Source organism: Pteronotus mesoamericanus, unplaced genomic scaffold (genome assembly GCF_021234165.1).
Source record: "Pteronotus mesoamericanus isolate MK-2021 breed Mesoamerican mustached bat unplaced genomic scaffold, CSHL_Meso_final scaffold_36, whole genome shotgun sequence".
NCBI classification, from domain to species: domain Eukaryota; kingdom Metazoa; phylum Chordata; class Mammalia; order Chiroptera; family Mormoopidae; genus Pteronotus; species Pteronotus mesoamericanus.
In genome coordinates this window covers 24,135,902-24,148,460 of record NW_026555313.1, presented here as the reverse complement: position 1 = coordinate 24,148,460, position 12,559 = coordinate 24,135,902, and positions in this window count along the sequence as shown.

Here is a 12,559-nt window from a genome sequence, read left to right as displayed (position 1 = left end):
CCCCTAGAATGTCCTATCTCACTGAACCATGCCACTGTCATCCTTTGCCTTTATCCCATCACAAACTCCAAGCTGTGCCTCTCACTTCCTCTGTATCTGCCCAGCGTGTCCTGTACATGTGTGCTCACCAAACTACTCCTCATTGTGGTGGTAGATGGCAGGCAGAGCAGTTCCAGCCTGGTGGATGAGATCAGGGACTTCAAGAAACCAGGGGCTGGATACAAAGCATCCTGGGAAGGGAAGGCCCTCTAGGTCATATAGGGGTTTGTGTTTCTTCCTGACAGCAAAGGGAAGTCATCAATGGGTTTTTAGCAGGGAGAAGTACGATCAGAGAAGCAGATTAGGGGAAGTCAGGGTGTGGTGTGGCAGAGCAACTGCTACAGAAGCTCCAGGTAAAGGTGTCCAGGAAAGAAGTGAGGGGATGTGGACAAGGCAAGGATAGCAGAGAGAAGAAGAGTGGCTGGACCTGTGAGACCCTGAAGAGGAAGAAAGGATAGGGCTTGGTGATGGGTGAAAATGTGGAGAAAGAGAAAGGGGAGGTTCTGGGGGTGATTCCTGGGTACATGGTTGCTGATGAGGAAAGGTAGGCAGAACAGATTGGGAAAGGAAATCAGGAATTAGGATTTGGACACTCTGAGTATGAAATCACTGTGAGATATTTGAGAGGAAATGTCAAGCAGATGGGTGGCTTCGTGGGCTATCTGAAATGCTCAAGTTTTGACTGGGTTCATGCTCAACTGAGAATTGCAGTCTTGGGAGCAAAAGATACTACTGGATGGTGTGTGGGCAGGGCCAAGGGCTGGGGCCAAGTCTGGAGAAACCAGAATTCATGCAGCAGACCAGACCAGACTGACAAAGGAGCCAAAGAAGGAACCCAGAGAGGTCTGTGTCCTGGAGCCTGAGAAAAGAGAGTGTTTCAAGAGGAAGGGAATGGTCAGTTACCACTGAATTCTAAAAGCTGTAGAAGGACTAGAGAGAGCATATTTGATTTGGTGACGTGGAGGTCACTGTTCATCTTGGCAAGACCAGTGTTGTAGAACAATGGAGGGACAGTAACCACAGGTCAGAGTAGATCTCAAAGTGTAGAGGGATGAAGTAGTCAGTCAGTGAAGACCATTCTTTCAAGAAGCTTGTCTGTGAAGTGGAAGTCGGCGAGAGAAAGATTTAGATAATTTTTTTTTAAGATAATAGATGTTTACATGCTATTGAGAAGCCAAGAGAAGAGGGCAACTTGAAGACACAGTCAAGAAAAATGGCCATCGATAATCCAAGTTTCTGACAGTGGAGGTGGAGCAGAGGTGGACAAAGGACAAGGAGGCTCCACATGGAAACTTCCAGTAGTGGTCCCACAGCACTGCTTACAGTTAGGGAGGGTGAAGAGTTGGAGGTTTGAAACAGTCACCACAGTGACACCCAGCAGGCTTTCTCAGTGGAGTTGCTCACCCAGGTGATAGCCATAACATGAAGGTGAATAAGAATGGGCTGGCTTCCCAGAGGCACGACTTCCTCCCTCAGCTCACAAGACAGAGGGCAGCTAGGTCTACAGGGCTGCCTACACCTGCCCCATGTGTGGGGAGTTCTCCCACCAGTTCTGTTTAGTCCACATTCCTTAGGAGTAGGGGATCAAGTGTGACCAGCCCCACAAAGGCAGCCAAGTCTCTGGTCTCAGTGGACCAGTACAGGCTGTTCCCAGGAGTAGCCAAGGCCCTGGCAGGGCAGGCTCCATGCTGGAGTACTGCTGAGTACTGCTCCACTTCAGGGACTGTCCTGCTCTCACTCCCCCTCCTGCCTGTGTTCCTGTTCAGAGTTCATTGTCTTTCACTTTCCTTGGTCTCTGGGAAGTGGAAAGCAGCCCTGCCAGTGAAGGAGGGGAGGTATTTGGCAGCACAGGTGAGAAAGAGCCAGAAAATGAACACATGGAGAACAGCATGCACAGGGGACAACCATACTGTTGGAGCAGATTCCCAGCCCAAGGTCGCCTAGGGTGGATGCAGTTTGGCTCAGTAGGGGCAACAAAGGGCAAAGTGATAAGGGAGTTTAGAGTTTAACAAGAGAATGATAGAAATAATATAATCTAAGCAGACTAGAAAGGAGAATGAACATGGGAGAGGATTGAGGAGAAAACAAATCCCAGTGACATTTTTTTTTTTTACAGAGAGAGAAGAAGGGAGAGAGAATGAGATACATTGAAGTAAGAGAAAAATATCACAAATATCAATCAGTTGCCTCTTGTATATGTTCCAACCAGAGATCACACTGGCATCCTAGGTACCTTCCCTGAGCAGCAATCAAAACCACAAGCTTTTGATGTATGAGTTGACACTACAACCAACTGAGCCACCCAGCCAGGGGCCTATGACATTTTTAAAAAACTTTCATCATGGCATAGAGACTAAAAGAACAATTCAAAGGATCAATAAATCCAGGAAGTGGTTCTGTGATAAGATAACCAAAATCAACAAGCCTTTAACCAGACTTATCAAGAAAAACAGAGAAAGGATTTTATTTCAAATAAAATCAGAAACAGGAGAAGGGGAATTACAACTGATATTACAGAGATGCAAAGGATTATAAGAAATTACTTCAAACAACTATATGCCAAGAAATTTGAAAATGTGGGTTAAATGGACAAATTTCTAGAAACATAATCTTCCAAAACTGAATCAAGAACAAGCAGAAATCCTGAACAGACTGACAACAGCTAGTGAAATTGAAGCAGTAATCAAAAAACTCTTGGCACACAAAAGCCCTGGACTGGACGGCTTCACAGGAGAATTTTACAAAACATTCAAGGAAGAGCTCACCCGTATCCTTCTCAAACTATTCCAAATAATCCAAGAACAGGGAAGTCTCCCAAACTCTTTTTTTTTTTATTTTTTTTTAATTACTTTATTTACTTTTTAAATACATTTGTCTCTGCCTTCCCCCCACCTCTTTCCCTTGCCCCCTCCCACCTTCCCTCCCTCAGCTCTTCCCCTTTGGTTTGGTCCATGAGTCCTTGCTATATGTTCCTTGACTTTCCCCTTCCCTTCCCTTTCCCTGCCCCCCCTTCCCTCTTGTCTCTGTTGATTTCTTTTCCTTTCAGTGTTGCTGGTCATATTTTCCTTGCTTCTTTGCATTGTTGGTTAGGTTCCGCTTATAGGTGAGATCATATGGTATTTGTCTTTCGCCCCCTGGCTTATTTCGCTTAGCATGATGCTCTCCAGTTCCATCCATGCTGTCGCAAAGTTTAGTACTTCTTTTTTTCTTTCTGCTGCGTAGTATTCCATTGTGTATATGTACCATGATTTTTTGATCCAGTCATCTGCTGATGGGCATTTAGGTTGCTTCCAACACTTGGCTATTATAAATTGTGCTGCTATGAACATTGGGGTGCATAGGTTCTTTTGTATTGGCGTTTTGGTGTTCTCAGGGTATAGTCCCAGCAGGGGCATCGCTGGATCAAAAGGCAGTTCCATTTTCAGCTTTCTGAGGAAATTCCACACTGCTTTCCATAGTGGCTGCACCAGTCTGCATTCCCACCAACAGTGGACTAGAGTTCCCTTTTCTCCACAGCCTCGCCAGCACCTGTTGTTTGTGGATCTGTTTATGATGGCCATTCTGACCGGTGTGAGGTGGTACCTCATGGTGGTTTTGATCTGCATTTCTCTGATGGCTAGTGATGCAGAGCATCCTTTCAAATGCCTCTGGGCCCTCTGTATCTCCTCCTTAGAAAAGCATCTGCCCAGGTCCTTTGCCCATTTTTTGATTGGATCGTTTGTCTTCTTGGAGTAAAGTCGAGTGAGTTCTTTGTATATCTTGGAGATCAAACCTCTATCTGATGTATCATTAGCAAATATATTTTCCCAAATGGTTGGCTCCCTTTTCATTTTGCTGATGTTTTCTTTCGCCGTGCAGAAGCTTCTTATTTTGATGAGGTCCCACTTGTTTATTCTTTCCTTTATGTCCCTTGCTTTAGGAGACATATCAGTGAAAAAATGGCTGCGTGGGCTATCTGAGAGTTTCCTGCCAATGTTCTCCTCTAGAACTTTGATGGTGTTGCGACTTATATTTAAGTCTTTTATCCATCTTGAGTTGATTTTTGTGTATGGTGTCAGCTGATGATCCAATTTCAATTTTTTGCATGTAGCCATCCAGCTCTCCCAACACCATTTGTTGAAGACGCTGTTATTGCCCCATTTTATGCTTCTGCCCCCTTTGTCGAATATTAGATGTCCATAGAGACCTGGGCTTATTTCTGGGCTTTCTATTCTGTTCCACTGGTCTATGGGTCTGTTCTTGTGCCAGCACCAGATTGTTTTGAGTATAGTGGCTTTGTAGTAGAGTTTGATGTCCGGTATTGTGATCCCTCCTACTTTGTGTTTCTTTCTCAAAATTGCTGCGGCTATTCGAGGTCGTTTATGGTTCCATATAAATTTTTGAAATGTCTGTTCTATTTCTGTGAAATACGTCATTGGTATCTTAATAGGGATTGCGTTGAATCTATAAATTGCTTTTGGAAGTATGGACATTCTAAGGATATTAATTCTTCCAATCCATGTGCACGGTATATGCTTCCATTTATTTGTGTCTTCCTTAATTTCTTTTTTCAATGTTGCATAGTTTTCTGCATACAGGTCTTTTGTGTCTTTGGTTAAATTTATCCCTAGGTACTTTATCTTTTTTCGTGCTATATCGAATGGTATATTTTTCCTGATTTCTTCTTCTTCTATTGCATTGCTGGTGTACAAAAACGCCTTTGATTTCTGAATGTTGACTTTGTATCCTGCTGTTTTGCCAAATTCACTTATTAGGTTGAGAAGTTTTTTGGTAGAGTCTACAGGATTCTCTATGTACACTATTATGTCATCTGCAAACAATGATAGTTTGACTTCCTCCTTTCTTATTTGGATGCCTTTTATCTCTTTCTCTTGTCTGACCGCTGTGGCTAGGACTTCCAATACGATGTTGAAAAGAAGCGGTGAGAGCGGACATCCTTGTCGTGTTCCCGATCTTAGTGGGAAAGCTTTCAGTTTTTGCCCGTTGAGTATGATATTGGCTGTAGGTTTTTCATATATGGCCTTTATTACGTTGAGGAATGCCCCATTTATTCCCATTTTGCTGAGTGTTTTGATCATAAATGGGTTGTACTTTGTCAAATGCTTTTTCTGCATCTATCGAGATGATCATGTGGTTTTTGTCTTTTCTTTGATTTATGTGGTGTATCACGTTTACTGATTTGCGTATATTGAACCATCCCTGCATCCCTGGGATGAATCCCACTTGATCGTGGTGGATAATCTTTTTAATGTATTGCTGGATGCGGTTTGCCAATATTTTGTTGAGGATTTTAGCATCTATGTTCATCAGCGAAATTGGCCTGTAGTTTTCTTTCTTTGTAGGGTCTTTATCTGGTTTTGGGATCAGGGTGATGCTGGCCTCATAGAAGGAGTCTGGGAGTCTTCCCTCCTCTTGGATTTTTTGGAATAGTCTGAGAAGGACAGCGGTTAGCTCTTCCTTAAATGTTTTGTAAAATTCTCCTGGGAAACCGTTCCGCCCTGGGCTTTTGTGTGCTGGGAGTTTCTTGATTACTGCTTCAATTTCCCCAACTGTTATCGGTCTGTTCAAGCTTTCTGTTTCTTCCTCCTTCAGTGTTGGAAGATTATACTTTTCTAAAAATTTGTCCATTTCATCAAGATTTTCAAATTTCTTGGCATATAATTGTTCATAATAGTTCCTGATGATCATTTGTATTTCTGTGGTATCAGTTGTTATTTCACCTCTTTCATTTCTGATATTATTAATTTGGGTCCTCTCCCTTTTTTTCTTGATGAGTCTGCTTAAAGGTTTGTCCACTTTATGAATCTTTTCAAAGAACCAGCTTCTGGATTGGTTGATCCTCTGAATTATTCTTTTTGTCTCTATGTCATTCAGTTCTGCTCTAATCTTGACTATTTCCTTCCTTCTACTTGCTCTGGGATTTATTTGTTGTTGTTTCTCCAGTTCTTCAAGTTGTAGTGTTAGGTCTTTTATTTGAAATGTTTCTATCTTTTTAAGGTAAGCCTGTATTGCTATGAACTTCCCTCTCAGGACCGCCTTTGCTGTGTCCCATAGGTTTTGGACTGTTGTCTGTTCATTTTCATTTGTTTCCAGAAATTTTTTGATTTCTTCTCTTATCTCATTATTGACCCATTCATTGTTTAATAGTGTACTGTTCAGTCTCCATGAGTTTCCAAGTTTTTGAAGTTTCTCTTTGAGTTTGATTTCAAGTTTCAAGGCCTTGTGGTCTGAGAAAAAGTTTGGTATTATTTCAATTTTCCTGAATTTACTGAGGCTTGCTTTGTGTCCTATCATGTGGTCTATCTTTGAAAAACTGCCATGAGCATTTGAAAAGAATGTGTATTTTTCTTCTTTGGGATGTAAGATTCTATATATGTCAGTTAAGTCTCTTTGATTCAGTGTGTCATTCAGCGCCACGATATGTTTATTAATGTTTTGTTTGGAAGATCTGTCCATTTTTGACAGTGGGGTGTTGAAATCCCCTACTATCAGTGTGTTGCTATCTATATCTTTTTTGAAGTCATCCAACAATTTCCTTATAAACTTGGGGGCTCCTCTATTGGGAGCATATAAGTTTACAGTGTTGATGTCTTCTTGATAGATTCTTCCTTTAAGTATGATAAAGTGCCCCTCTGGGTCTCTCTTTATGGCCTTTGCTTTGAAATCGACTTTGTCTGATACAAGTATGGCAACGCCAGCCTTTTTCTCATGTCCATTTGCTTGGAATATTATTTTCCATCCCTTTACTTTCAATCTGTGTAGGTCTTTGGCTCTGAGGTGGGTCTCTTGTAGGCAGCATATGTGTGGGTCATGTTTTCTTATCCATTCAGCTACCCTGTGTCTTTTGATTGGGGCATTTAGTCCATTCACATTGAGAGATATTACTGATAGAAACTTACTCATCTTTTCTCTTTGTGCTTGTGTTCCTGTCTGTCTCATTCTTTTCCTTCATCTGCTTAAACCAGTCCCCTTAGCATATCTTGGAGTGCTGGTTTGGTAGAGATGTATTCTTTTAGCTTTCTTTTGTCTGGGAAACTCCGTATTTCTCCTTCTATTTTAATGGAGAGCCTAGCTGGGTAGAGCAGCCTTGGCTGTAGGCCCTTGCTCTTCATGGCTTGGAATATTTGGTGCCATTCCCTTCTGGCTTGTAGTGTTTCTGTTGAGAAGTCAGCTCCTAGGCGTATCGGGGCCCCCCTTGTATGTTACTTTCTCCTTCTCCCTTGCTGCCTTGAGGATTCTCTCTTTGTCTTTGACATTTGCCATTTTAATGATGATGTGTCTTGGAGTGGACCTCCTTGGGTCCTTCTTGAGTGGGGTCCTCTGTGCCTCCTGGATCCATGAGAGCCTTTCTCTCTTCAAATTAGGGGAATTTTCCATCATTACTTTTTCGAGGAGGTTCTCTATTCCTTGCTCCTCTTCTTCTCTTTCTGGTATCCCTATTATACGGATATTATTGCGTTTCAGGTTGTCCTGCATTTCCCTAAATGCTTCTTCATTCTTTTTGAGCCGTTTTTCCATTTCTTGTTCTTTCTGGGAGCTTTTTTCTACCTTGTCCTCCATCTCACTGATTCGATCCTCAGCTTCATCCAGCCTGCTTTGGATTCCTTCTACTGTGTTCTTCAATTCAGAAATGGTATTCTTCATATCCTCTTGTGTCTTCTTGATAGTTTCTATGTCCTTTTCCAGGCTGATATAGTTTGCTGTAAGATCCTGATAGTTTCTCTGCAGTTTCTCATAGTTATCTTTGAGCTGGCTGAGCTCATTGAGCTTCCTTAGAACCATTGTTTTGAATTCCATATCTGATAGTTCCCTTGCCTCTATTTCATTGAGCTCTCTCTGTGGGGAGTCCCCTTTTCCACTCATTTGGGGGGAACTTCTTTTTCTTCCCATTTTTGTGAGAGTCTGGTAAGTATTTTTGTCCTTTACTTTTCTTTCTGGGCTTGCCTCTGATGCTGTCAGTTGTTGACCCTATAGGGCCTTGGGTTGTTTGTTTGAGCCTTCCAGGAGTCTAATGCCTGTGTCTGACTCCTGCTTGGAGCAGCTCTGTGACCCCTTCGGTCAGGGCTGGGCTATTTTTTGGGATCTCTCTGAGCTCTCAGGAGAGCTCCTTGAGCGCGTTCCCAGCGCGACACGTCCCCCACCTGCCTGGGCTCGCATGTGCTTGCCCCAGACCAGGGGGCTTATTCGCGACCTCCCGTGCTCACCTGACCTCCCTGGCACGCGAGCTTCGCGGCACTGGTGAGTTTAGGGTCTTCTATTGTGTGTTTTCCCCGCTTTTGGCTCTTTGGGTGCGTTGCTTGCCCTCGCCAAATGGGGACTACGGAAATGGGAGGAAATCAGCTCTAGGACTCTCCGGTTAATCCTGTTTCTGGTCTCTCCTCCAGGGACTCTGGGCAGCTCTACTTATTTTGTGGGCTGCTCCGCAATCGCGGCGGGTAGGTCAATTTACGCCTGCCCTTGCCCCTCTGTGCAATCCCTCGCAGGCCGTATGGGTGCCAGTCTGTGTGAGGTCTTGCCGGCAGGTGCAAGCGTTCACCAGCCCGCGTGGGTCACACACATGCTCGCCAACCCTCGCCAGTCACTCGGCGCAAGTGTGCGCGCCTGCTCTGGGTGTTTTGGGGGTGTCTATGTGTGCTTTTCGGCTTTTGGCTCTTTGGGGGTGTGGCCTCTTCCTGAGCAATGGAGACTTCGGCAAGGAGAAGGAGTCAGGACTCCCCAGTTCCTCCTCCCGTTCTTTCCCCAATGCCTCCGTTTCTAGTCTCCCCTTAGGGGCCTCTGGGCAGTTCTGTGACCCCTTCGGCTGAGGATCCAACCCCTGTGCGGACTGCGTTTCAATCGCAGGCAGTCTGGTTCATGTGCGCCCCGCTTCTGCCTCTTTGGGGTCGCGCCTTTCCAGCCCACAATGGAGACTACCGAACGGAGAGGGAGTCGGGACTCCCCGGTTCCTCCTCCCGTTCTTTCCCCAATGCCTCCGTCTCCAGTCTCTCCTCAAGGCTCTCCCAGCCAGTCTGCACTCAGCCCCATAGCTCACAGGCGTACAAGCTGTGTGCGGAGCGCACAAAAGGCAGGTTAATTGATTCCCTTATGCCTGAGAGAGATGGTAGCTGCAGAGTGGGAAGTGCGTTATCACCCGGGCTCCACCGGCCGCAGTGTCAGTTCTCTTCACAAAGTTTTCCTCACCAGTCTTTTCCCAGGCACCAGCCCACCCTGCTGCCGCCTGTACCCAGTGATCAAGGAGGGTGGCTGCCGCTGCAACTTTTGCGTTTGCCCTTTAAATGTCTTTTTGCATCCCCAGCCACCTGTCTCTGGCAGAGAGCGCCCCTAAGCTTTTTGGGGTTGCGTTTTGTCTGTATTTTCTCAGCTTTAGCTGCTGTAGTTTAGGGGTTCCTGTTTATGATTCAGACCCCGTTCTTCTCGGGGGGACGCTAACTGGCTGTTTCAATGTCCCTCTGGTGCCAGTGCCCGTGTGCACCCAGTCCACCCTCTGGAGCCTCCACCGCAATTCTCACCCGTTGGGATGTGTGAGAGTCGAATCCACTGTCCGCGGCACCAAGGCTCCTCTCCCACTATCGCTCCACTGCTTTCCAGGTGATTACTCCATTATTTAGTTGCAATTCCAGTTTGGTTTTGGGAGGAGGTCAGCGTGACTCCCTTTCACTCCTCCGCCATCTTTTTCCTCAGCCTCCCAAACTCTTTTCATGAGGCCAGCATCATCCTAATTCAAAACCAGGAAAAGATACAACAAAGAAATAAAATTATAGTCCAGAATTGCTGATGAGCACAGATGCTAAAATCCTTGAGAAAATATTGGCAAACTGCATCCAGCAATACAGTGAAAAGATCATACACCATGATCAAGGAGATTTATCCCAGAGATGCAAGGATGATATAATATTCACAAATCAATAAATGTAATATCACATAAGCAAAAGGAAAGACAAAAATCACATGATCATATCAATAGATGAAGAAAAAGCATTTGATAATGTATAGCACCCATTTATGATACAAACACTCAGCAAAGTGGGAGTGGAGGGAGCATATATCAAGAAAATAAAGGCCAGATATGAGAAACCTACTGCCAATGTCATACTCAATGGGAAAAAACTAAAAGCTTTCCCACTAAGATCTAGAATAAGATGCTGTTCCAGTGGTCTGCCTTCACCACTTCTATTTAACATAGTATTGGAAGTTCCAGCCACAGCGATCAGAAAAGAAAGAGAAATAAAATGCATCCAGACTGGAAAAAAAGAAGTAAAACTGTCATTGTTTGCAGATGACATAATAGTGCACATAGAAAACTCTATAGACTCCACCAAGAAACTACTCAAACTCATAAGCGAGTAGGGCAAAGTAGTGAGATACAAAGTCAATATTCAGAAATTGAAGGCATTTTGTAGACTAACAATGAAACACCAGAAACAGAAATTATGGAAAAAATCCATTTTACTATAGCAACAAGGAAAATAAAGTACCTAGAAATAAGCCTGACCAAGGAAAAATAAAGTACCTAGAAATAAGCCTGACCAAGGAGATTAAAGACCTGTACTCAAAAAACTATAGAACATTGAAGAAAGTAATTAAGGAACATACAAACAACTGGAAGCATGTTCATGGTCTGGAAGAATTATCATCAAAATGCCCATACTACCCAAAGCAATTTATAGATACAATGTAATTCTTATTAAAATACCAATGATGTATTTCACAGAAGTAGAAGAGACATTTCAAAAATTTATATGGAACCATAAATGACCCCGAATAGCCACAGCAATTTTGAGAAAGAAACATAAAGTAGAAGGGATCACAATACTGGACATCAAAGTATATTACAAAGCCACTATACTCAAAACAATCTGGTATTGGCACAAGAACAGACTCATAGGCCAGTGGAATGGAATAGAAAGCCCAGAAATAAGCCCAGGACTATATGGGCAACTAATATTTGACAAAGAGGAAAGAAGCATTAAGTGAAGTAATAATAACCTCTTCAACAAATGGTGTTGGGAGAGCTGGATGGCTACATGCAAAAAATTGAAATTGGATCATCAGCTGACACCATACACAAAAATCAACTCAAGATGGATAAAAGACTTAAATATAAGTGGTAACACCATCAAAGTCCTAGAGGAGAACATTGGCAGAAAACGCTCAGATATCCCCCGCAGCAATATTTTCACTGATATGTCTCCTAAAGCAAGGGACATAAAGGAAAAAATAAATAAGTGGGACCTCATCAAAATAAGAAGCTTCTACAAGGCTAAAGAAAACATCAATGTTCATAGCAGCACAATTTACAAAAGCCAAGTGTTGGAAGCAACCTAAATGCCCATCAGCAGATGATTGGATCAAAAAACTATGGTACATTTACACAATGGAATACTACACAGCAGAAAGAAAAAAAGAACTACTACACTTTGCGACAGCATGGATGGAACTAGACAGCATTATGCTAAGCAAAATAAGCCAGGGGGCAAAAGACAAATACCATATGATCTCACCTATAAGCAGAACCTAACCAACAAAACAAAGATGCACGGAAAATAAGACCAACAACACTGAAAGAAAAAAGAAACCAACAGAGTCAAGAGGGAAGGAGGGTGGGGTGGGCAGGGAAAAGGAAGGGAAGGATCAAGTCAAGGAACATTTATCAACGACTTATGGACAAAGCCAAAGTGGGGAAGGATTGAGGGAGGGAGAGGGGTGAGGGGGAGGGGAATGTGGTGGGGGGAAGGCAGAGACAACTGTATTTGACAAAAATAAATAAATTAAAAATAAAAGAACGAAAAAAATACCAATGACATATTCACTGATATAGAACAAATATTTCAAAAATTTATATGGAATCGTTAACATCGCCCAATAGCTGCAGCTATATTGAGAAAGAAGGACAAAGTAGAAGGGATCGTTATACCTGATATCAAACTATATTACAAAGCCACTGTAATCAAAACAATCTGGTACTGGCATAACAATGGACACATAGAGAATCAACATGGTTTAGGAGTGAGTGGAAGTCACACTGACCTCATCCCAGGACCAATCTGGAATTACAACTAAACTATGGAGAAATCACCTGGAACAAACAACTGAACAATAGTGAGAGAGGAACCTTGTAACCTTGGAGACAGAAGAATCGGCTTTAGCACAAACGAACTGGTAAGGAGTGCGGTACAGACATGAGAAGGTGGGCGGGGCACCCACGGGTGGCAGCACGAGAAGGATATTGAAACAGCCAGTTGGATCTCCGTGAGAAGAGCAGGGTCTAAACAAAAAGCAGGGATCTCTTGCCCACAGCACCAAAGCCCAGAAACTACATAGAAAGCAGCCAGCTGTGAAAAGCGGCAGGGTTGCTCTCTGTCAGAGACAGGCAGCTGGAGATGCAAAGAGCCTTCTATAGGGCCAACGCAAAATTTCTATTTGCAGCTACTTACCCTGGTCTCCGGCAAAGGTGGGGACAGAGTTGTCTAGAGGTGCATGATGAGACTGAGGAAAGAGACTTTGGGAGAGAACTGAGAGA